General features: G+C 40.2%; 1 protein-coding gene across 4 annotated transcripts in view; it reads left to right on the forward strand.

The window, feature by feature from the left end:
• The first annotated feature begins 327 nt into the window (after positions 1–327).
• FOXJ3 (forkhead box J3) overlaps positions 328–21,627 on the forward strand; it is a 158,446-nt gene continuing 137,146 nt past the window's right edge. The window contains exon 1 of one of the 4 annotated variants that reach the window (XM_036744997.1): positions 328–622. The gene's annotated coding sequence lies outside the window, so the exon portion shown is untranslated. The remainder of the gene's footprint in view (positions 623–21,627) is intronic. The other 3 variants (XM_036744999.1, XM_036745000.1, XM_036744998.1) reach the window with 3 other exon arrangements.

The raw sequence follows: 21,627 nt of genomic DNA on the forward strand, positions 1-21,627 counted from the left end.
ACCCTAAATCCCACGAGGACAAGGCTCTTCGGGGGGGCAGTGACGCCTTGCCTCCGATGCCCGCATCGGCTCGCAAGCTTGGCTCTCCCGGACCCCAGACTTCCTCTCCCCTCCCTGCCACTAGGGGTCGTCAGGCTGCGCGCTGAAAGGCAAGGACGCGGCTCGGGAGCCGCCCGCCAGCCGCGTCCAAGGGCAAAGCGGCAGAGAGCCGACTAGCGGGGGCCCGGGGCACTATTTCTCCCAGCGGAGGGATCTCGGGGCTCCATCTTCGTGCTGCGCTCAAGAGGACCGGAACGCGGGAAGAGGCGGTGCTGACGCCAGGACGGAGGCGCAGCGACGTCGCCGCCGCCGCCCGCGGGAGTGGGTAGTGGGAAGAGGGGGAAGGGGAGGGGGGGCCGGGAGGAGGGAAGTAGTTCCGGGTGCGCGGCCCCGGATGTTGGCTGCTCCCGCTGCTGCCGCCGCCGCCGCCGTCGTAGCCGTCGCTGTCGCCGCCACCGTGGGCGCTGCTCGGTGCCTTGGCCGCTCGCTCACATCAGCCGCCGTTGAGGCATTTCCTGGGGGACGGATACGCACGGAGCGGGCCGGGGGCTCGGTTGGGCCGCCCCGGCCTCCGAAGCCTGAGGTGAGGACAAGCCCCTTGGACGGCCGGAGCGGGGAGGCGGGGCCGGGGCATTGCCGGGGCCGGGGCCGTGGCCGAGTCCGGCCGGGTGTGGGGTGCCCGCTGCCCGCTCGCTGGCCGCCGAGGGGGCGGTGGGGAGGGCAGAGCCGGGCGGGCGGGCCTGCGAAGGCTCGAGGGCAGCGGCCGCCCCTCCCCCTCCCCATGCTCTCTTCCCCCTCCCCCCCTCAGCTGCTGCTGCCCCTCAGAGGGTGCCGCGCGCCCCTCCCCCGCCGGGCCCCTGCGCCGCGGGGCGCCGCGCCCCCCTCAGCCTCCCCCGCCCCCTCTCTGGGGAGCCTCCTGTGTCCTGGGAGGATAGATCCTCGGCAGGATGCGGCTTTTCGGGAGGACTTCACACCTCCTGCGCTGCTGCCCTTTCTCGGGATGGCCAGATCGGCCGGCCTCCCACCCATCCTGTCTGTCCCCGTGTCCTTTGCTGGTGATCGGGCCAACCCCGGCCGGCAGCTGCTCAGTGCAGACGTGTTTCTGTACTGGATGTGTTTGCATCCTGCCCACGTGGTGTGCCCCTGTTCCTCCGTCCAATCCCCCCCCCCTTTTTTTTTTCTTCTTATGCCTTGGAGGGATGAGGGTCCTGGGTGGGATTGATGGTTGGGGCTCGGTGGCTTTAGTGGAGATGAGGAGACCCTTGAAGCTTTTGAGTTATTGCCAGGTGAGAGGAGGAAGAGATTAGTCAGGTTTCACCTTTTCAAGGAGGGGGGTGTCTGGGGACACTAAGAAGGGCATTCCTATTCTTGACACTTCCCCCCCGCCCCCATTTCTCCTCACTGCTCTTTTTTTCTGCTGCTCTTTTTTAACTTGGTTTGGATATTGTTACCCTTCTGTAGAATTTTTCAATCATCCGTGCTGTTTTTTTGTATTTGGGGAAGGTTTCTCGTCCTATCTTACAATTATTTTGTTCCTAGGTGGATGTTGACATAAATTGAAAGTTGAGCTACCTTGTGAGATATAAATTGTTGTTTTTGCTATTTTTTTGGTAAGTTAACGTATTTCTTCTGTAGAGGAATTATATGTTTGCATGCTGTAGAGGTATTATTATATGCTTAGTTATACTTTGGTCAGGTATTAGTAGCCTCAGTCAACCACTTTCATGGAAGCTGAAAAAAACTTTTCTGTCTCCTGAGCATCTTTATGTCCAGTCTACTTTCCTGTTGGTATTGGACTATGTATGTATACATTGGATGGTTTGGCTTCATAGGTTTGTTAGGATCACATTTGAACTCTGTGAGCCACTTAATTTTGCTTTGGTTCATGGTCTCAGATTACATTTTTGACAGCAACCAGGTTAAAGTGGAGTGGAAGAAGATCTTTTTTCATCTCTCCTAGATTCTTAGATACTTGGGAAGGAAAAGGATGTTTTTCCCTTTTTCTGATTATGCAGCATATTGGAAGTGGTTATTTCTTCTATTTCTTTCAGGGTTCTGAGGATTTCTATTTTTTGGTAGTAGTAGTATTATAATTTGCACCGTTGCAGTGAATTAGTTGTCTTATTTTTCAGGCCTTGGGGGGAGTGTTATTTTCTTATTTCTTTTTTAGCCCAGTTCCTCAGTTTGGTTCCCAGAGTCATGTACCTACTGGGTAGGTTTACACTTTTAATCATAAAAAGAATAGTACAACTGCTTTTCTTCTCTCAGGCCTTGCTTGTTTATATATCTTTTTTTACCCAGATGGCCATTACCATTATTTTATAAATGTTCATTTAAAAAATTTTTTTTTGTTGTGTACTTATGTCTTTGGAGTAGTAATCCATTCTTGTTTTTGGAAAGAGAGCTGTTAATATAATTGTTAGGATTTTCTTTCCATGCCTGCTCCTTTCAGTGGTTAGAAGTTGTATTTGTTTTGCTTTTTCATGAAAATAGGGAATGATTCACTGAGACTTGCTTAGTTTTATTAAATCAGAGTTTGAGAACTAATTATGAATTTTGTAGAGAAATAACAAGAAAATAACATCCATTTGGTGGGGCAGAACAGGCGCACACCTAAAACAAGATCCACGCAACATCTAAGCAAATGTAAAAAAAATATGAGTACCTAGTTTTTAGAAATAATTTTCTTAGGTAACAAATTCCAACTCAGGCCTTCATTTTTATGCATCTTCCTTGTTTGGCTTGTAAGCACTTGGCCAGTAGGATAAAATGATATGAGGATAGTAAAAGTGTAGGTGAATTATAGAGAGGAGGGATGTGGATTGGCAGGGGAAAAGAAGGCATTTTCAAGAAGGGAATGGCATGTTTGAGGGTAAGGAGGTGAGAATGAGCAAACGACAGGCAGGAAATTCCAAGCATATTTGCTTGGCTGGAACAGAAAGCCTATTGATGAATATGAAAAATGAATTTGGTGATATAGGTAGGAGGTTGGATTGGAATCCTTTGCTCAAGTTTGATTTTGATAAATTCAATAACGGGGAGCCACTGTTGGTTCTAATGCAGGGGAGGACAATAACAGGATGAAAATTGTGCATACATAGGAGATTTTTCTAGTAGCCATGTATACTTGGATTTGATGAAATAGTTCACTTGTGAATTGAAACAGACAAGGATAGTAATTATGAAGGTTTAAGGAGAGTTGCCGCTGTGAGATGTGGTAAAAGAATTGACTGGATTTGGTGATGAGTTGGAAATGTAAGGCAAAGTAAAGAAACAAAAAAATTAAAAACCCAGGCAAATTTAGGCTTAGCTGTCAGGAAAAAAATTGCTAGCAGAGCTCTTTAAGAGTAGAATGAGCTTAAGAGGTAGTGGGATCCCCTTTTTTGAAGGTCTTTTAGTAGAGCCTGGATGACCAGCTGGTGCGTATCTTATAGTGCGAATTTCTTTTGTTTATGGATTGGATTAGATAGTTGTTAAAAGTCCCTTCAAATTCTGTGATTTGTAGGGCATGTGATTCTGCCATTGATGACAGTGGCTAGATTATGAAGGTTTCACTGTTGGGGTGGAGTCATCAATTTTTTTTTTTGACGTGGTTAATCAATAAATGATTAGCTCCTACTAAGGGCCAGGCACTGTTGCTGCTGTTTGCCCTTCATTCTTGAAGAGGACTGTGATACCAGGAATGTGATGCCATGACATGCAAGTGAACTGGATTTAAGTGAGAGAGGGCTGTACAAAGTCAACAGCCTCACTTTCACCTCTGGAGCTATCTGGGTCCAGTGTCCAGATATAGATCAGGACAACTGGGACCAGGCTCTGTGCTAAGTGCTAGGGATCAAAAAGAGGCAAAGGACAATTCCTGCCCTCTAGGAGCTTACAATCTAATGAGAAAGACAATTCACATCGGGATTTTGTTGGGACCTAAAACGAAGCCAGGGAGCAGAGGAGAGAAAGCTTTCCAGGCATGGGGAAATTCCAGAGAAAATTCCTGGAGCCAAGAGATAGGGAGTGTCTTATTCATGAAACAGCCAGGAGGCCAGTGTCACTGGATCAAAGAGTGTATACATGGTTGAGAGTAAGGTATAAGAAGACTAGAGAGGTAGGAGGGGGCTAGGTTATGAAGGAATTTAAATGCCAAATAGAGCATTCTGTATTTATATTTGGAAGTGATAGGTAGCCCCTGGAGTATATTGAGTACTGACATGATCAGACCTGTGCTAGGAAGATCACTTTGGTGGCAGAATAGAGAATGGATTGGCGTGGGGAGAGACTTGAGGGAGGCAGATCCACCAGCTTGCTATTGTAGTAATCAAGGAGTGAGGTGTTGAGGGTGTGCACAGGAGTGGTGACTGTTAGCCGAGAGGAGGGGGCCAGAGATATTGCAAAGGTCAACACTTTTTATAATCAATTTTTAAATGTCATCCCAGCTTTAACCTGTTACTAGGCATATTCCTGACAGTTTTAGCCTCAACTCCTTTTGCTTTGTGCTCTGGAAATACAGATGACTACTTACTTCTTGTGTGACCCTTGGCAAATCACTTCTCTTGGCCTTAGTTCCTCATCTCCCAAAAGAAGTTGTACAAGATGGCCTATAAAGTTCTTTCTGCTTTTGAGTCTGTGAACCTATTTATGATCAATTTTCATACTAAACTAAAGAAAATATTAGGAAAGGAATTTTGTTGAGAGGAAATGTGTCAGTGTATCATACACTAAAATGGAACAAAAACTAATTTTGGATTATCTCTTTCAAATTCAATGGTAATACTCGCTGCTCCTTCTATTGTACAGATAATTAAGAGTCAATTCTGATCAGGTTTGTGTATCTGGAACATTCAGAATGGAGGAATAGAGAGAGGGAGAAGGGTTAGGGAGAACTTCTATGTAGTTTTAAGAGCCATCTGCAATACTGAAAGTGGTGGTAATGGATTAGTCTAGGGAAGGATCAAGTGTAAACTGAGGAAAGAAAGGTCTGGAACAGAACCTAGGTACCTGAGTTTAGGGGAGGTATTTGTGCTTCTTAAGTAGAGTTTGAAAGTTGGTACTCCTTTACAAGGCTTTGAGCCATGTACAACTTAACACAGAATAAGAGCCTATGTGTCATGGAGAGCAGAATTTTCTGGCCTTAAGCACCCACATTTATAAAGTCTTTTTATTAAAGTGTCTCATCAGGCCCTCCCCTGCGTGTTGTGTCCTGCTGCTCACCTTGCTCACCGCTCTCTGTTTTGGAGACACAGTAGGCTAAAGGATAGAGGGAAGATGGAGGAGTCTAAGAGAACTAGTGGATGTGTCACAGATACAAAAGATAGGGAGAATTTCTAGAAAAAAAGGTAGATGATAGATGGCACTATTTGGGTTGTGGAGGTTTAGAAGGATAATAATCAAGAAGATACCCTATGCTAATCCCTGGGATACAGCATAAAAGCAAGACAGATTCTGTCTTTACAAATCTTTTTAAGCTGAGGTAATAATATTTGTAAAGGGTTTTGTTAGCACAGTACCTGGTACATAGTAGGTGCTTGTTCCCTCCCTGATCTCAGGAGACATATATTCTAATTAGGGGAGATAGCACATAGGAAGAAGGCAGATGGCAATATCCATTTGTCAAGTTCATAAACCAGATTTGTTTGAAGGATCTGTAGCAACCTGGCCTTATGTGGTAATTCTTAATTTTTTTTCTCTTAATAGCTTCCTCACTCTGAGTTCTCAACTCCTATCCAATGATAAATTTGTCTGAATTGCAAGCACCTTTCTAATATTCCAGTTTATCTTAACATCATGCTTGATAACCCATATTTTCTTTCTTGCAAAACTGCATTTTCACAAGTCTTTTTGTACCCTTGACCAAATATACTTTTTACTTGTCCTTTACTTTCAAACCATGGTTTCCTTATTTATTCCTTACTGTACTCGCCTAATCCTTTTCTCAACTCTTAATTCCCAAAGTATGTTTCTAACTTTGAGGCCCTTTGTATGACTCATAGAAAACAGAAGGAAAAGGAAGTTCTATAATTATGTTTTGGGGAACTATTGATTTTCAGTGGGTAGGCCTGAGATGAAAGATTGGTATTTGCTTCCTAATACCTTCGACAAGTCAGCTTCATGTCTCTTCTCCCCTCACAGTGGGGTATTAGTCAAACAACCAATCAAGTCTTTATTAAGTGCCTATTACGTGACAGGCATTGTGCTAGGTGGCTGGAGAGGCCGGGATAATAATAACAGCATTCTGTTACCTCATTCGATCTTCACAACAACCCTGGGAAGTAGGTACTATTATTATCTCCGTTCTAGATGAGGAAATTGAGGCAGACAGAGGTGAAGTGACTTCCCCGGGATGACATGCCTGAGAAGTGTCTGTGGCCACATTTGATCTCAGGTCTTCTAGACTTCATTGCCATTTCTCTACCTACGGTGCCACTTAGGTGCCACTTAGCTGCCCACGGTAGTTAAAAGTAAAAACAATGAAGCAATCCCCCCATGCTCTGAGCTTACATTCTACTGAGGGAGATAAGTAGTTCTACAAATATATACAGCATGAGTATAAAGTGAATAAATACAAATATATACAAAATATATACAAGATAATATGTGGAGGAGGGCATACGCAGTTGAAGGATCAGGAGAGCCTTCTTGAAGAAGACAGTACTTGAGCTAGGTGCAATTAAGAGGGAAGCATTTTGGGCATGTGAATGGCCATTGTAAAGGTACATAGAAGATGGAGTGTTGAGGGAGGAATGAGAGAAGCCCAGTTTAACAGGAGCTCCAAGTGTGGGAGGGGGCAGTAATGTCCAGGAAACCTTGCAAGATAGATTGCAGCCCAGGCTGTTTAGGCTTTTAAAAGCAAAACAAAGGAGTTTGTATTTGATCCTAGAGGTAGAAATGACAGCATTTGGCAATTGATGTGGGGTGTGGAGAAATGAGGAATTCAGGAAGTATCAAGACACAGGAAGGATGGTGGTTCCTTCCACAGAAATGGGGAAGTTTGGAAGAAGGGAGGGTTTGGGGGAAAAGATAATGATTTGTTTGGGGGCAAGTTGAGTTTAAGATGTGTCCGGGACATATAATTTGAAATGTCTAGTAGACAGTTAATGATGTGAGACCGAAGCTCAAGGTGAGGACTGAGTTAATGAAGTTTATATAGAAAAGCAACATAAATAATTGGTATATTAGTAATATACATTTAAAATAGTATTTCACATAGAGGTGCCATTATTAGGTAAACTGCTTATTTTGTATGATTTGTGGATTCAGTCACTTGAATGAATGTTCCGGGCAGTTTGCTAAGTCTTTAGATATAGATAAAGTGAACTCCTGCCCTCGAGGAACTTAGATTCTAAGAGTGGCACATTTACATTTAGGTGAGTGATGGCCAGGGAAAAGTATTTTGACCTGGGAAGTCAAAGGGATTGTGAGGAAAGAAATAAAATCTGTCCATCGAAACGTTTGTTAGAGTTGATTTGATAACTTCTCAGAGCAAGAGGTGGGTGGGAGTGAGTAGTAGTACCAATGGCAGTGTAGTTGGCCCATAGGAAGAAGTCTCATTTTGGTCAATTTAATAGTGTGTTAAAATGGCTTTGTTTAGATTTATTTTAAATTCAGTTGAGTGATAAATATTAAATGCTTACTAGGTGCAAAGAATTTTTTTTTCAGACTTGTAATTTCATTTGCATAGTGAGCTCTGATATTAAACTATGTATATCCCCACCTCATCCATAACAGTTTATCTAGGTGCTAGGAAGACAAAGAAAAACAGGAAAAGGACCTCTCAAGCTTATAATCTAAAAGGGGAGGATATTGTATATGTCTACACAAGTCTGATACAAGGTGCAATGGAATGAGTGACCCAGGTTTGAATTGCATCCTTGCCATTAATTACCTGTGTTACAGAACAATCGCTTTACCTCTCTGGGATTGAGTTTCCTTATCTGTAAAATGACAGGGCTGGACTCATTGAGCCCTAAGACCTCTTCTAGTTCAACTATATTATCCTAAGATAGAAGGTGATAAGGGCAAAGGAGAGATCAAGACAGAGTGTCACATGAAAATTCCAGGAGAGAGATCGATTTATTTGAGGAAAGGGAGGATCAGAAAGAAGCAGGATGAGTGAAGAGGAAGACTAATGCCTTGGAAAGCATCCGTGTCTGACCATCTCTGTTCTTATCCCAGCTCTGCTACTTAACACCATTTGCTGGTTGGACAGTCGCTTAATTTTTTTGAGTTGAATTTCCTCTGTAAAGTGAGAGAGTTGTATGAGATGGGATTTAAGTTTCTTTTCCTCCACCTCTGTATCCCTTGATCCTTAAAAGGCTTCATGTAGGAAGGAGATAGCATCCCAGCTGCATATTGATGGAAGAGAAATGCAGCAGGTAGAAGTGTGGACAGAGTGAATTCTGGGCTTGAGTGAAAGCATAGAGCGAGGAGAGAGCACAGCACAAGATTAGTGGATGGTGAGTAGTCTTCTAGTTAGAGAAGCAATCTGATGGGAAGAGTGGTAGACTTAGAGGCAATAGGCTTAAATTCATATCTTGACTGTCACTAGTTCTATGACCCTTGAACAATTCTCTTAATGATCTCTTTCCACACCTATAAAAGTAGGAATAATAATTGTACTATTGGTAAAGTCCTTGATTAAACCATAAGCCACAATATAAATATGAATTGTAATTTATAAGAATATAATATAGAGTGTGTGAAGGGGGAGTAGTGTGTGAAATAAGAGTGGAAAGATAGGTTGGAACCAGATCATGGAAAATCCTAAATACCAGACTAAGGAGGAGTTCATATTTTATCCTTTAGTGGGGAAAATTGAAGATTTTGGAGCAGAGGAGTGTTCAGGACTAAAATAAATATTTAAATTGCTTTTTCTTGCTATAATGTCCCAGATTTGTTTTCCAGGTACTTGTTTATTTTTAATTTTTGTTCCTTTTAACAGACCCCCAACTCAGAACCTGCTCTATTTTCATGCATCTTTATAGTTTGGTTTGTTATACACAGTTCTTCACCCTTTCACTATTCAGAGACCCTGGCCCAGAACCTGGCCCGCTTTTATTTTTCTGTACTATGTTGCGACTGCCCCCATTGCTATTCATTTAGGCTCTCTGCATTTGTGTAAGTCCATCACTTATTGTCATTCTTTAATGCCTAAAAACCACTACTATAGACATTTTACAAAATGTCAGATTTTGAGAATATTTTAATTGCATTTATAAAGCTATGCTGCAAATCATAAGAACCACAGCTCAATGTTTTTGTTATAGAGATTGATTCCTGAGGAGATTGATGAAGGCACCTGCTATAGAGAATTTTTGGTTTAATAGATCAGCAAAGCACTATTATTGGGAACCATCTGTTGAGATATAGAAATAGCCTAGTTATATTTTAATCATATTCTGTAAAATAGGATTCTACCTATTTTAAGGTATCTTTCTTGGTACCTTAGGCAGCTCTTTCAGTTGAAGTGACAAGAGTTTTTAACTGCAAATGTTTCTTTCAGGGATATTATATGGTGCCCGTTTTTTGGGTTTGTTTTTGTCCAGATTTGTGCTTTCATTAGTATAGGGATGTAGATCTATAACTTATGTACAATTTAGAGAGTTGACTGGAGGTATTGAAAGGTATCAAGTGACTTGCCCATGGTCACTCAATGTATGTTCCAGAGATGATCTGAACCTACATCTTCCTGACTAACAGGCTGGTTCTTTGTTTACTGTGCCATGCTGCCATAGGCTGGGGAAGTAGATTTTCTTTGTAGTTTCTTCAAGAAACTAAAATATAATGAAATCCTTTGTACAGATAACTTGGTACTACAATAATAAATACAGTATTGTATGCAGGACCATATTTAGTAATAATTATATTTTTTAATCCTTTAACCCATCAGAAGAATTGTCCTAGTAGTTACTGAGTAAATTTGGTTGGCTGCGAACTATGCACTAGAATTTCCAAAGCAGCTTTATGTGTGAGGTTGGATATGTCTGAAGTGATATGTTATTTTTGAGTTAGTTCTCAACGGTGGAGTGAAGCAGATTTTTTCAAAGGGCCAGTATAGGATATAGTAAGGGATTGGGAAATTAGTACTGGTTGTGGGTTGTCTGGAGAATTTCTCTCAGCAAGACCTGCCTTACTGCCTTTACATGGGCTATTCTCCATGGCTACTCTCCATCCTCACCTTCACTTCTTGGAGTCTCTAATTCCCTTTAAGAAGACTTTCCTGATTTTCCTATTTGTTAAGAACTGCTGCCCCTCCCTTGTAGGCACCATTACAAAGCATGTACTGGACACCCTTGGTTGGCTTTTTTTTTTCAGTGTGATTGGTGCAATTTTGAAAAGTATGATGCCTAGGTAGCTGAATTCAGTTACTGGTTTCAGCCTTTTTATTATCTTCCACTCCTCTTCTGAACTTGACTATTTCTATTGAAGACATCATCTTCTGGTCACCGAGTTTCACTATTAAAATGTTATCCTTCACTCTTCATCCTCCTTCACTTCACATATCCAGTCAGTTGCCAGATCTTGTTATTTTTACTCCAGTTTACTCCATAACATCTCTCATGTCGTTCTCCTCTCCACTCACGGGACCACCATCCTAGTTCAAGCCCTCATCACTTTTGGCCTGGATTATTATAACAGCTTCCTAATGGGTCTCCTTGCTCTAAACCTCTCCCCAATCTGTCCTCTGCACAGTTGCTAAAGTGATTTTCTTTAAGCTTAGTTTTGACTATGACTACTACAGGGCTGTCCAACCATAGGTTTTTATTGAAACAATAGACGATATATTTTGATTTGCCATTTTAGTGAGAGCTCTACAGTAGCTTGGCTTCTTTTACTAAAGCATTTATGTAAATTTCTGTGCTTGTAGGTGGGCCACATAAATCACACTGTGCATGCAACCAGAGGGCCGCACTTTAGACCTACTATATGAACTCCTCTGTTTATAAAGCTCTTCACAATCTGGCCCAGCCTTGTTATGTACATTACTGGCCTCCGTAGACTGGCCCTTTGGGCTGTCTCATATATAACATTCTCTGTCTTCATTCTTCCCCAGGCCTATAATCCACTTCATTATCACCAAAGGTTTGACATTAACTAATGGTTCAGAATCATCAATAGATAGGTTTTTATCGGTAGAAATAACTTTAAAGCAGAGGCGTTATTGTCTGCCTTTCCACTGCATCCAGAGGACCATGGGAAACTTCCTTGTGTCTTGCAGCTGTAATCTGTGTTGTCTTCTCTATTAAAATGGGAGCTCTTTGAGAGCAAGGATTGGCTCCTCTTTTGTGTTTCCTCTTCTGGCCCTGTTCTTGACCTTCTGTAGCAGCAATCCAGCTGGCAGCTGCTGTGGGGGTGAAAAACCAACACAAGCCCAACAACAAGAATGCTACCAGCACAGGTTCTTTTGGTTTGCTTTACTAAGGAAAGCAACGTTAAGGGGTTAACAATCTCAATTTAATTGAACATACAAATATCATTCACTTAGTTCAGGGGAAAAAGCCAGCACCCTGAACTTCAGAGCAAACACAAACAAATTACAAACATCAACAGACAGACATCGTGTGATTCAAATCTCTATGCATAGTTACCAGGGTTTAACAAAGTCCAAGCATCCAGGTTTACAGTCTGGGGGGCTCTTAACTACAGCTGCCCAGAGTCTCCACGTCAGCACTCAGCCAAGAGTGAGAGCCCTTGCAAATAGCTCTGTTCTAGCTTTTTTATGTCCTCTTTAGCCATCATCAAACGTCATCTGAGCTACCAGAACTTAGGCTCTTACTATTGGCTCTGATCTTAGCAACTCCCCTTAGGACCCTGAGGGCTTTATGCCCACATAGGCTCAAGCACCTAGTAGATAGGGGTTTGGGCCTGGGACTTTGCACCTAGTAAGGCTCAATCAAAGACAATCATTTTAAAACAGAAAGTCCCACCTTAATTGATATTATACCTTCTGGACATCAAAATCATGCCCCTACTGCTGTCTAATTCTGGAACTGCCCTCAGTACCTGGGACCTTCTCACTCTGGATTATCCCACTATTTGTGGGGCCTGCTTACGGTGGAATATCTTTCTCTTTAAGGCCTGCCTCCCAAAGTTACATAGGTGTTAAGTAATAGATACAGGAATTACATCCTGGTCACCTGGTTCTAAATCGAGGCTTCTTTCTACTGTGCCATGCTGCCCTTGTTGCCACCTATCTTCTTTTCAGAGATTTCATAGAAAGTTACCATAAATTTCTAGATTCTTTCTCAATGACTTCTAGTCACTTAGTAAGCATGACTTACCTATGATGTGCTAGATAGGTACTAGGGGAGTAAATGCAAAAGTGACAGTGTCTGTTTACATGTCAGTGGGGGGATACAACAGGTTCACAGGTAAGCCAAATACAAGTTATGTAAAAAATAAGGATAAAGGGATTCACTCAGTGTTTGAAAGGTGTTATAAATATAGACAAAAATGCTTAAATCTTTCCTCACACCTGCAATATTGCATATGCCAACATTTTCTCATGGGCCACAGTCTAATGCAATAATATATACATCAAACCACTCTTAGAAAAATATTGGCAGCCTTCACCTACCTCATCGTTACTTTGTCAAAATGAAAATTGTAGAGCTCAATTATATTCCCTTGAATGCCTATAATTTCATATAAAGTGGATAGAAAAGTTTTCTGTCCTCATACTAGGGGACTTCAACATACATATTGCTACTCCCTCAAACAAACTTCAAGCCTACCTGTTCCCCAGTTTATTCATTTACTATATCTTTTCCCTCTATCCCAACTCAACTATAAATAAGGGATGGTTATGCCCTTGATGTTACCATGACCTACAAGTTTTCTTCCATGTTTATGAACTCTGAAATTCCTTTATCTGATCATAATATTTTGTCATTTCACCTTTCTTTTTGCCTTATAAATCCAAACCATATTTTTTATCCTCCCTGTGACCTTCAGGCCTTCCACTCCTCAGTTCTTTACTAGACTATCACCTTATGAGCTGCTTATTTTCTCCTTTCCCCATTGTGACACCTTGGTGAAACAGTTTAACTCTATACTATCCTCTTCTCAAGTCCTTTGCCCCCTTCATTATCCTGTTGCTGATCTTGCCCTATCAAATCTGAGCATTGGATTACCTGTATTACCTTCTGTCCTATTCAACTGCTGCTCAACAGAGCTGGAGAAAATAAAAAAAATTCTGCTAACTGGGTCTACTACAACTTTATATTACAAAATGTCAACTGGGCTGTCACTAGAGCAAGGCAATGCTTACACACCTCCTGAGTTGTCCTTCTCAACATGGTGGCTTTGCCGGACCTTTTTATCCTCCCTCAAACCTCCAAAGATCTTCCTTCTTCTCCCCTCTCAGCTGAGAAAAATTGAGACTATTCACCTAGATTTTTCTCTTCTCTCCTCACCTCATCTCATATCACTTTGCCTTCTACCACTATTGCCTCTTTCAGCTCTGTATCACATGAAAGGTGGCCTTTCTCCTTGCCAAGGCAAATCCCTCTACCTGTCCAAGAAATTCCATTCTATCACATCTTCTCCCTCAGGTTGCTGTCTCTTTCATCTCTACTCTCTCACTTATCTTCCTTTCTTACTGGCTACTTCCCTACTGCCTACAAACATGCCTGCATCTCTCTCATTCTCAGAAATACCTCACTTGATCTATCTTTCCATCCCCATTAGCTATCATTCTATCTCTCTCTCGGTGGCTAAAACAGAATTAGATTTTTCACTGTTTCTAAGCACTTCCCCCCAGTCCATTCTGTTGTTGAGGCCTATTGATTTTACCTTTGCAACATTTATTGAATATGGCCCCCTTCTCTAATCTGATATTTACACTACTCTGGTCTAGGCCTCATCACCTCATACTTGATGTTTTGCAGTAGCCTGCCGGTGGTTCTGCCTGCCTCAAGTTTCTCTCCACTCATATATATCCTCCATTGACCTGGAAAGTGTAGGTCCAGTCATGCCACTTCTCTCCTCAACAAATTCCATTAGTTCCCTGTCAACTCTCATGGTCAAATGCAAAATCTTGTGTTTAGTGTTCAAAGCCTTTCACAACCCACCTCCCCTCTCCTCACCTTTCTAGTCTTGCACCTTACTTCTCACTATGTACTCTTACTCCAGTGACACTGGACATTCTATCTCTTGGCTCTGGGCATTTATCTTTCTGTTTCTCCATGCCTGAAACAACTCTCCTTCCTCATTTCCAACTCTTGGCTTTCCTGACTTCCTTCAAGTCCCAACTGAAGTCCCATCTTCTACTGGAAGCCTTTTTAGAGTCTTCCCTCTTTTAATTATTTCCTCTTTATCCTGTATGTGGCTTGTTTGTACATATTTATTAACTACCCCATTAGACTATGAGATACTTGAGGGCCGGGACTGTCTTTTGTCTTTTTTATATCTCCAGTGCTTAGCACAGGCCTGGCACATAATAATTACTTAATGTTTATTTTATTGTTAGTTGGCTATATAATTGACTATAATTGATCTACTACTTCCTTTACTATGAGTCTCTTAACTGTCTGCAAGTCTGCCTTTTGACTTAATCATTCAACTGAAAGTGCTCTCTCCAAAGTTACTAATTCTCTCTTTGTGGCCAAGTCTAATGGCCTTTTTCTCAGTCCTTATCCTTCTTGAGCTCCATTCTTGATCACCCTCTCCTGCTTGATATTCCTTTCTCTCTAGGTTTTTGTGATACTGTTCTCTCTTGGTTCTCCTCCTGTATGTTCGATCTTTCCTCAGTCTCCTTTGGTGGATCTTGCTCCAAGCTGTTCCAGCTAAAAGGTGGCTTTTCCCCAGTGATTAGTTACAGATCCTCTTTCCCCCATATACCATTTCATTTGATCAGCTCCCATGAACGATTCTGAGTTCTGTTTATTCGGGTGCAACTTCTCCCCTGACTTGTAGTCTTTTCCAACTGCCTATTAGACATATTGAATTGGATATCTTATAGACATCTTAAATTCAGTATGCCCCAAACTGTTTCATTGTTTCCTCCCAAACCCTTCCATCTTCCTAACTTTTCTATTACTGTTGAGGGCACTACCATCCTTTAAGTCACTCAGTCATTAGGTCAACCTAGTTGTCATTCTTAGATCCTTATTCTCTCTCACTCCTACCCCAATCCAATCAGCTACAAGTCCTGTTGATTCAACTTTCACAAAATCTTCCCTTTACTCCTCCTGTTTTCTTTGACACTGTCATCATACTGGTGCAGGCCCCCATCGCCTCATGCCTGAACTATTACAATAATCTTTTGCTTGTCCTTTCTGCCTCAAATCTCTCCCCATTCCTGTTGATCCCTCTTTCAGCTATCAAAGTGATCTTCCTAAAATATGGATCTAACCATGTTGCTCCCGTATTCAGTAAACTCCAGAGGCTTTATATTTCTTTCTATTTAACATCCTTTGGCTCTTAAAACTTCTATGACCAGGTCTCTTCTTGTTGTTCAATCATATTCAGTCACATCTGACTCTTTGTGACTCTGTTTGGGGTTGTATTGGCAAAGATACTGGAGTGGTTTACCATTTCCTTTTCTACTTTTAAAAATGAGGAAACTGAGGCAAACAGGGTTAAATGATTTGCCCAGGATCACACAGCTAGTAAGTATCTTGAGTCCTGAGGTAGATTTGTATTCAGGAAGATGAATCTTCCTGACTCCAGACCTGGCACTCTACTGTGCCGCCCAACTGCCCTGGCCTCTTCTTACCTTTCCAGTATTCTTAGCTCACTCTCCTCCTCACATCCTATGATCTAGTGACTCTAGCATCCTTGTTTTATCTCGCTCAAGACACTCTATCTCCTAATGCCATGCATTTTTTAAAATTCAGTTTTGTTTTCTGTTCTGAATTCTTTCCTTCCCTTATATTCTCTCACCCATTGAGGAAGCAAGAAAAGAAAAAAAACAAAACTCATTTCAGTTATGTATAGTCATATAGAACAAACTCCCATATTAGCTATGTCCAAAAAACAAAACCAAACAAAAAAAAGAGATATGCTTCAATCTGCACTCTGAGTCTATTAGATGTCTCTGTGGAGATTGATAGCATGTTTCATCATGAATCCTTTGGAATCGTTGTTGGTCATTGCTTTGACCAGAAATCTTCAAGTCTTTCAAGGTTGTTTGGGGCCCTGGAGTCAGGAAGACCTGAGTTCATAGGTGACCTTAGACACGGATTAGCAGTGTGACCTTGGGCAAGTCACTTAACCTCTGTTTGCCTCACTTTCCTTAACTGTAAAATGGGGATAATAATAGCACGTGTCCCCCAGGGTTGTCGTGAGTATCAAATGACATGATAATTGTAAAGCCTTCAGTGCAGTATCTGGCACACAGTAAGCATGAAACAGTTGTTATTAATATTGTTTTTATATTACCTAAATTGTTCTCATTCTGCTCACTTCATTTTGCATCAGTCCATATAAGCTTTCCCAGGTTTTTCTGAAACCATTCCTCTCTTCAGTTCTTAAAGCACAGTCTTATTCTATTGCATTCATATACCATCACTTGTTTAGTTAGTCTCCACTTTATAGGCATCCCCTCAGTTTCCAGTTATTTGCCACCACAAATAGAACTGCCATAAATATTCTCGTACATGCAAAAAAAAAATAACCAGAGGGGCAGCTAGGTGGCGCAGTGAGTAGAGCACTGGCTCTGGAGTCAGGAGGACCTGAGTTCAAATCCATCCTCAGACACTTGACACTCTTACTAGCTGTGTGACCTTGGGCAAGTCACTTAACCCCAATTGCCCTGCCTTCCCTCCTCCAAAAACAAAAAAACAAAACAAAAAAAAATATTCTCGTACATGTGAGTTGTTTTTCTCTTTCATTTCTTTGGGGTATGGATCTAGTAGAGGAACTTCCAGGTCAAAGGATAGGCACAGTTTAATAGTTTTTGTGAAATAATTACAAATTGCTTTCCAGAATCCTTATACTTGCCCACAGCTCCATCAATAATACTTTAGTGTATCTGTTTTCCCATAGCCTCTTCAGCATTTATTATATTCCTTTTTTGTCACCTTAGCCAAACCTGTTACATATGAAGTTATTCCTAGAGTTGTTTTGATTTGCATTTCTTTAATTATTAGTGATTTATAGTATTTGTCTATATGGCCATTAATTTCTTGCATTTTCTTTGGCTCTTTCTGATGCCTGGAATTCTCTCTTTTCCCAACTTTGCCTCCTGGCTTCTCTCAAGTCTCAGTCAAAATTCCACCTTCTGCAAGAAGCCTTTTTCTCCTGAATGTTAGTACCTTTCCTCTGAGACTACACATAGTTGTTTTTGTTGTTGTCTGTACCATTAAATGACAGTTTCCTTGAGGATAGATTGTTTTGGCCTTTTATTCCTAGTGCTTACCATAGTGCCTGGCAGCAGATAATAAATCCTTAAATAACTTGACTTATCAAAATGTCTGTGTGGCACTTTGACCCATATCTTTAAGCAGTATCTAGATTTGATTTGTTGAAACAAATACAAGGAAAGGGAAATTAAAATATTAGATATGTGATACAACTTACATGATGCTTAGACAAATTTTAAAGCATCTACATAGACATAAAAAGAGATTTTAATAAATTAATATTTAGTTCTCTTCTTTTCAATAATGAATATCAACGTGTTGTAGAGGGATAATTTTCTTGTTTAATCTGACTTCCAGGAATCTTTGACACAGACATAACCAAGAGAATGATGTAGAACATAGAAAGTATTAAGAATGGAGCTAGCATTGATCTTGGAATACAGAGTTGTCACTGTCCAATGCTTTGCTATATTTCTTTTCTTAAGATCTCTAGAGGCTGATAGTCTATCCTGATACTAGGTGCGGACCATACATAGTACTGGGAAAGTGATATGGATAATCAGACTCCCAATAGCCAGTCTGCTCTACCATAAAGGTCTTCTTACCTGGCTTTTCTGCTGTATAGAAGCACAGCCTTACCACTGCATTATAATGAGCCAGCTGACAAGCTAGTCTAGATTCCTGTACATTCTCTGCATTTGTCCATTGCCTGCAGGTCAGCCTTTGACTCTTGTTAGGGTTGTTGACAATAGCTTTTGGGTTTTTGGGTTTTTTTTTTTTTGCCTCTCCAATTGTGATAATACTTGAACTCCTATTCACAACATCTTTTTCTCCCTATATCACCGTATAAAAACATAACTGCTATACAATTTTGGTGTATATGATACTTTTATATTTTTGACCTCTGGTCTTTATACAACACCTCCAGTATTGACTAGTTCCATTTTTGGGTCATTTTTGTCATCTTTGACAATTTGCTGATTATAAGGTGAAACCTCAGAGTTGATTTGATTTGCATTTGTTAGTAATTTGGAGCTTTCTTTTATTGGGTTGTTAATAGTTAGCAATTCGTTAGAGAATTGTCCTGGGGTTGGTTTTGGTGTTACGTGTTAAATATTTTTATTTATTAAATATTACATATTTATGTTTTTTATATCTAGAATTTCACACAAAGGAGGGTTTTTTAACAATGAGAAAGTAACTGCAAAAGAAACTGATGTCAAGAATATTTTAAAAAGCGATGTTTGGAATTTTTTCTGTCATGTGATTTTGATACTAAAAACAGTGGAAGTATATCACCTTTAAAAACTCATCTGCTCATTTAAAAAACTTGGAAACAGAATTTTATAACCTGGTAACATTTTTTTCAAACAAAGAATTTTAATGGTTTTTGAACCTATTGGTTAAAAATATAAAAATGTGATAACCTTTGGATTAGTTTGCATGAACAATTAATTAACATTGGAGAAGATGGAAACTTACTACTTCAATTTCAACAAAAATATTTGTATAATTGGTGGATGGGATTGATAAATGCGTATCATGATTTACTAAGTAGCACAGTAAAAAATGCACATATTCCTTTTGTAGATATGTATCTTGGTAAAGGAATGTTTTTCCACTTGTGACAAGCCATTCAGATACAGGTATTGAAATAAGCTGATTCTAGAACCATGTACATATGTATACTTTATGAATAAATTTATTGAGAATGTTTAGTGAAAAAAAAATTAAAGGGGTTGTGTTGTTTAGTTGTTTTTTTCAGTCACATCTGATGCTTTGTAACCCCGTTTAGTGTTTTCTTGGCAAAGATGGGCAGGTAGGTAGGTGGTGCAGTGGATAGAGTGCCAGGCCTAGAGTCAGAAAGACTCATCTCTCTGAGTTCAAATTTGGCCTCACTTACTGGCTGGGTGACCCTGGGCAAGTCACTTAACTCAGTTTGCCTCAGTTCCTCATCTGTAAAATGAACTGGAGAAGGAAATGGCAAACCACTCCACTATCTTTGCCAAGAAAACCCCAAGTGGGGTCACAGAGTTGAACACTACTGAAATGAATGAACAACAAAACAACTGGTGAAGATCTCCTGGGCCATCTCCTTAGCATGATCAAAAAGATTTGGAGACCACTACTCTAGTTGAATTTAGCACCTGAATATACTTCTAGCCCTGACCATGAATCCTCTTTATAACAATTCCATAGGTGGTCACTTAGCCTCTGTTTGAAGCCATCCATGATGAGGAAACTATCTCCTAGGGCAATGTATTCTACTTTTGGATCTTACTTTGTACCAAAGATCTGACTGCAACTTTTACCCGTTATTTCCAGTTTTGTCTTCTGGGGTCAAAGAAAACAAGTCTAATCACTCTTCCATAAAAACAGTTTTTTAAAATTTAAAGCAGCTATCATATATCTTTCACCATTACTAGATGAGGCTTCCTCCTCACTTGTTTAATTCTGTAATAATATTTTCTTTATAACCAAGTTCTTTCTCTGATTTCACCATCCTAGACATTATTCTTTGAATGCATTCTATTTTGTCAGTTTCCTTAAACTATGGCACCCAGAATTGGATGTAATGTTCACATTTGGTCTGACCCAGGGTAGAGTACAGCAAATTTTTGTTCTGGACACTATGCTTCTGTTAATTATAACCTAAGATCCCATTGTCTAACTTGTCAAAAAATCACCATCAGCAGCATTATTCTTGAACATGAAGGGTAGCTATACATAGTGTCTGTGATTTGGAAAGGCTTCTATTTTAGTAATAATGTGACTGTACTATTCAAATAACACTTTATACTTTTCAAAGCATTGTCTTATATATTTGCTCATTTAATTTTAGGACAGATATTGTTGTCTGTATTTGATACATGGGGAAACCGAAAACTTGTATAGGAATATTCAGTTAGCAACATAGGCAGAATTGGAATATAGCACAGCACTTTAAAGATAATAAATTTTAAAACAAGTGCTGATCTGCATTGGTAGGAGTTTCCTCATTAGGAGTACCCCATCCAGTGAAATCACAAGTCTAGTACTTTGTCCTACCTTTTACCCTCAAAACAAAAATAGTACAGTTAATCTTAGTTGTTTCTTTACTTCCAGTGGACTCTGAGTTTTATGAGGGCTGGGAACCATGTAAACTTTGTAGCTCCTATAGAGGTGTTACATGAGGTCCACAGCACTCCTGAGGCCCACAGTTTCTTGAGTGCTGTTTGAACCAGATTAAACTGTAATTGTAAAGTACTTAGCAAATTAAATAAAAATATAATAAGACATAGATAATACTGCATTTTAAAACTAAGTCATTATGTAGCCTAAAGGGATACTTAAGCTGTTTGATGGCACTGTCTTTATTTGAATTTGACACCACTGCCACAATATATAACACATATTAGGTTTTTGACTTGAGTTGAACCTAGATCTAGGAAGCAGGTGAAATTCTGTGAATTTTTTCTATTTTTTCCCCAATTACATATAAAAACAATTTTTAACATTCATTTAAAAAAATTTTTGATTGCCAAATTCTCTTCCACCCTTTCTATTCTCCCTCTTTATTGAGAAGCAGTTTGATATAGGTTATATATGTGCAGTCGTATAAAACATTTCCTTATTAGTCATGTTGTGAAAGAAAACTGACTCCCCCCCCAAAAAAAAGAACCCCAAGAAAAGTAAAGTTAAAAAAAAAAGGTATGCTTCCATCTGTACCAAGATTTCGTCACTTCTTTCTTTCTCTGGAGGTGAATAACATTGTTTCATTGTGAGTACTTTGAAAGTACCTTAGATTGTTGTATTTCTGAGAATAGCTAAGTCATTCCCAATTAATCATTGTATGACAATTTATTTATTTTTAGTTTTCAGCCTACACTTTTATAAGATTTTGAGTACTAAAGTTTTCCCCCTCCCCAAGGTGGCTTGCAATATGATATAGGCTATACATGTACAATCATTATCATATGATATTGAGAATTGTTAAGTTATTCACAGTTGGTCATCATCATATTTATGTTACTGTGTACAATATTCTCCTGGTTCTGCTCACTTCACTTTGCATCATTTTATCCAAGTCTTTCCAGGTTTTTCTGAAACCATCCTGCTTGTCGTTTCTTATAGCACAGTAGTATGCCATCATAATCACATACTGCGATTTGTTCAGCCATTCCCCAGTTGATGGACATCCTCTCAGTTTCCCATCCTTTGCCGCTATAAAGAGAGCTACTACAAATATTTTTGTACAAATAGGTCTTTTTCCCTTTTATAAAAAAAGTAGTGGTATTGCTGGGTTAAAGGGTAT

The sequence above is a fragment of the Trichosurus vulpecula genome, chromosome 2 (assembly GCF_011100635.1).
Source record: "Trichosurus vulpecula isolate mTriVul1 chromosome 2, mTriVul1.pri, whole genome shotgun sequence".
NCBI classification, from domain to species: Eukaryota; Metazoa; Chordata; class Mammalia; order Diprotodontia; family Phalangeridae; genus Trichosurus; species Trichosurus vulpecula.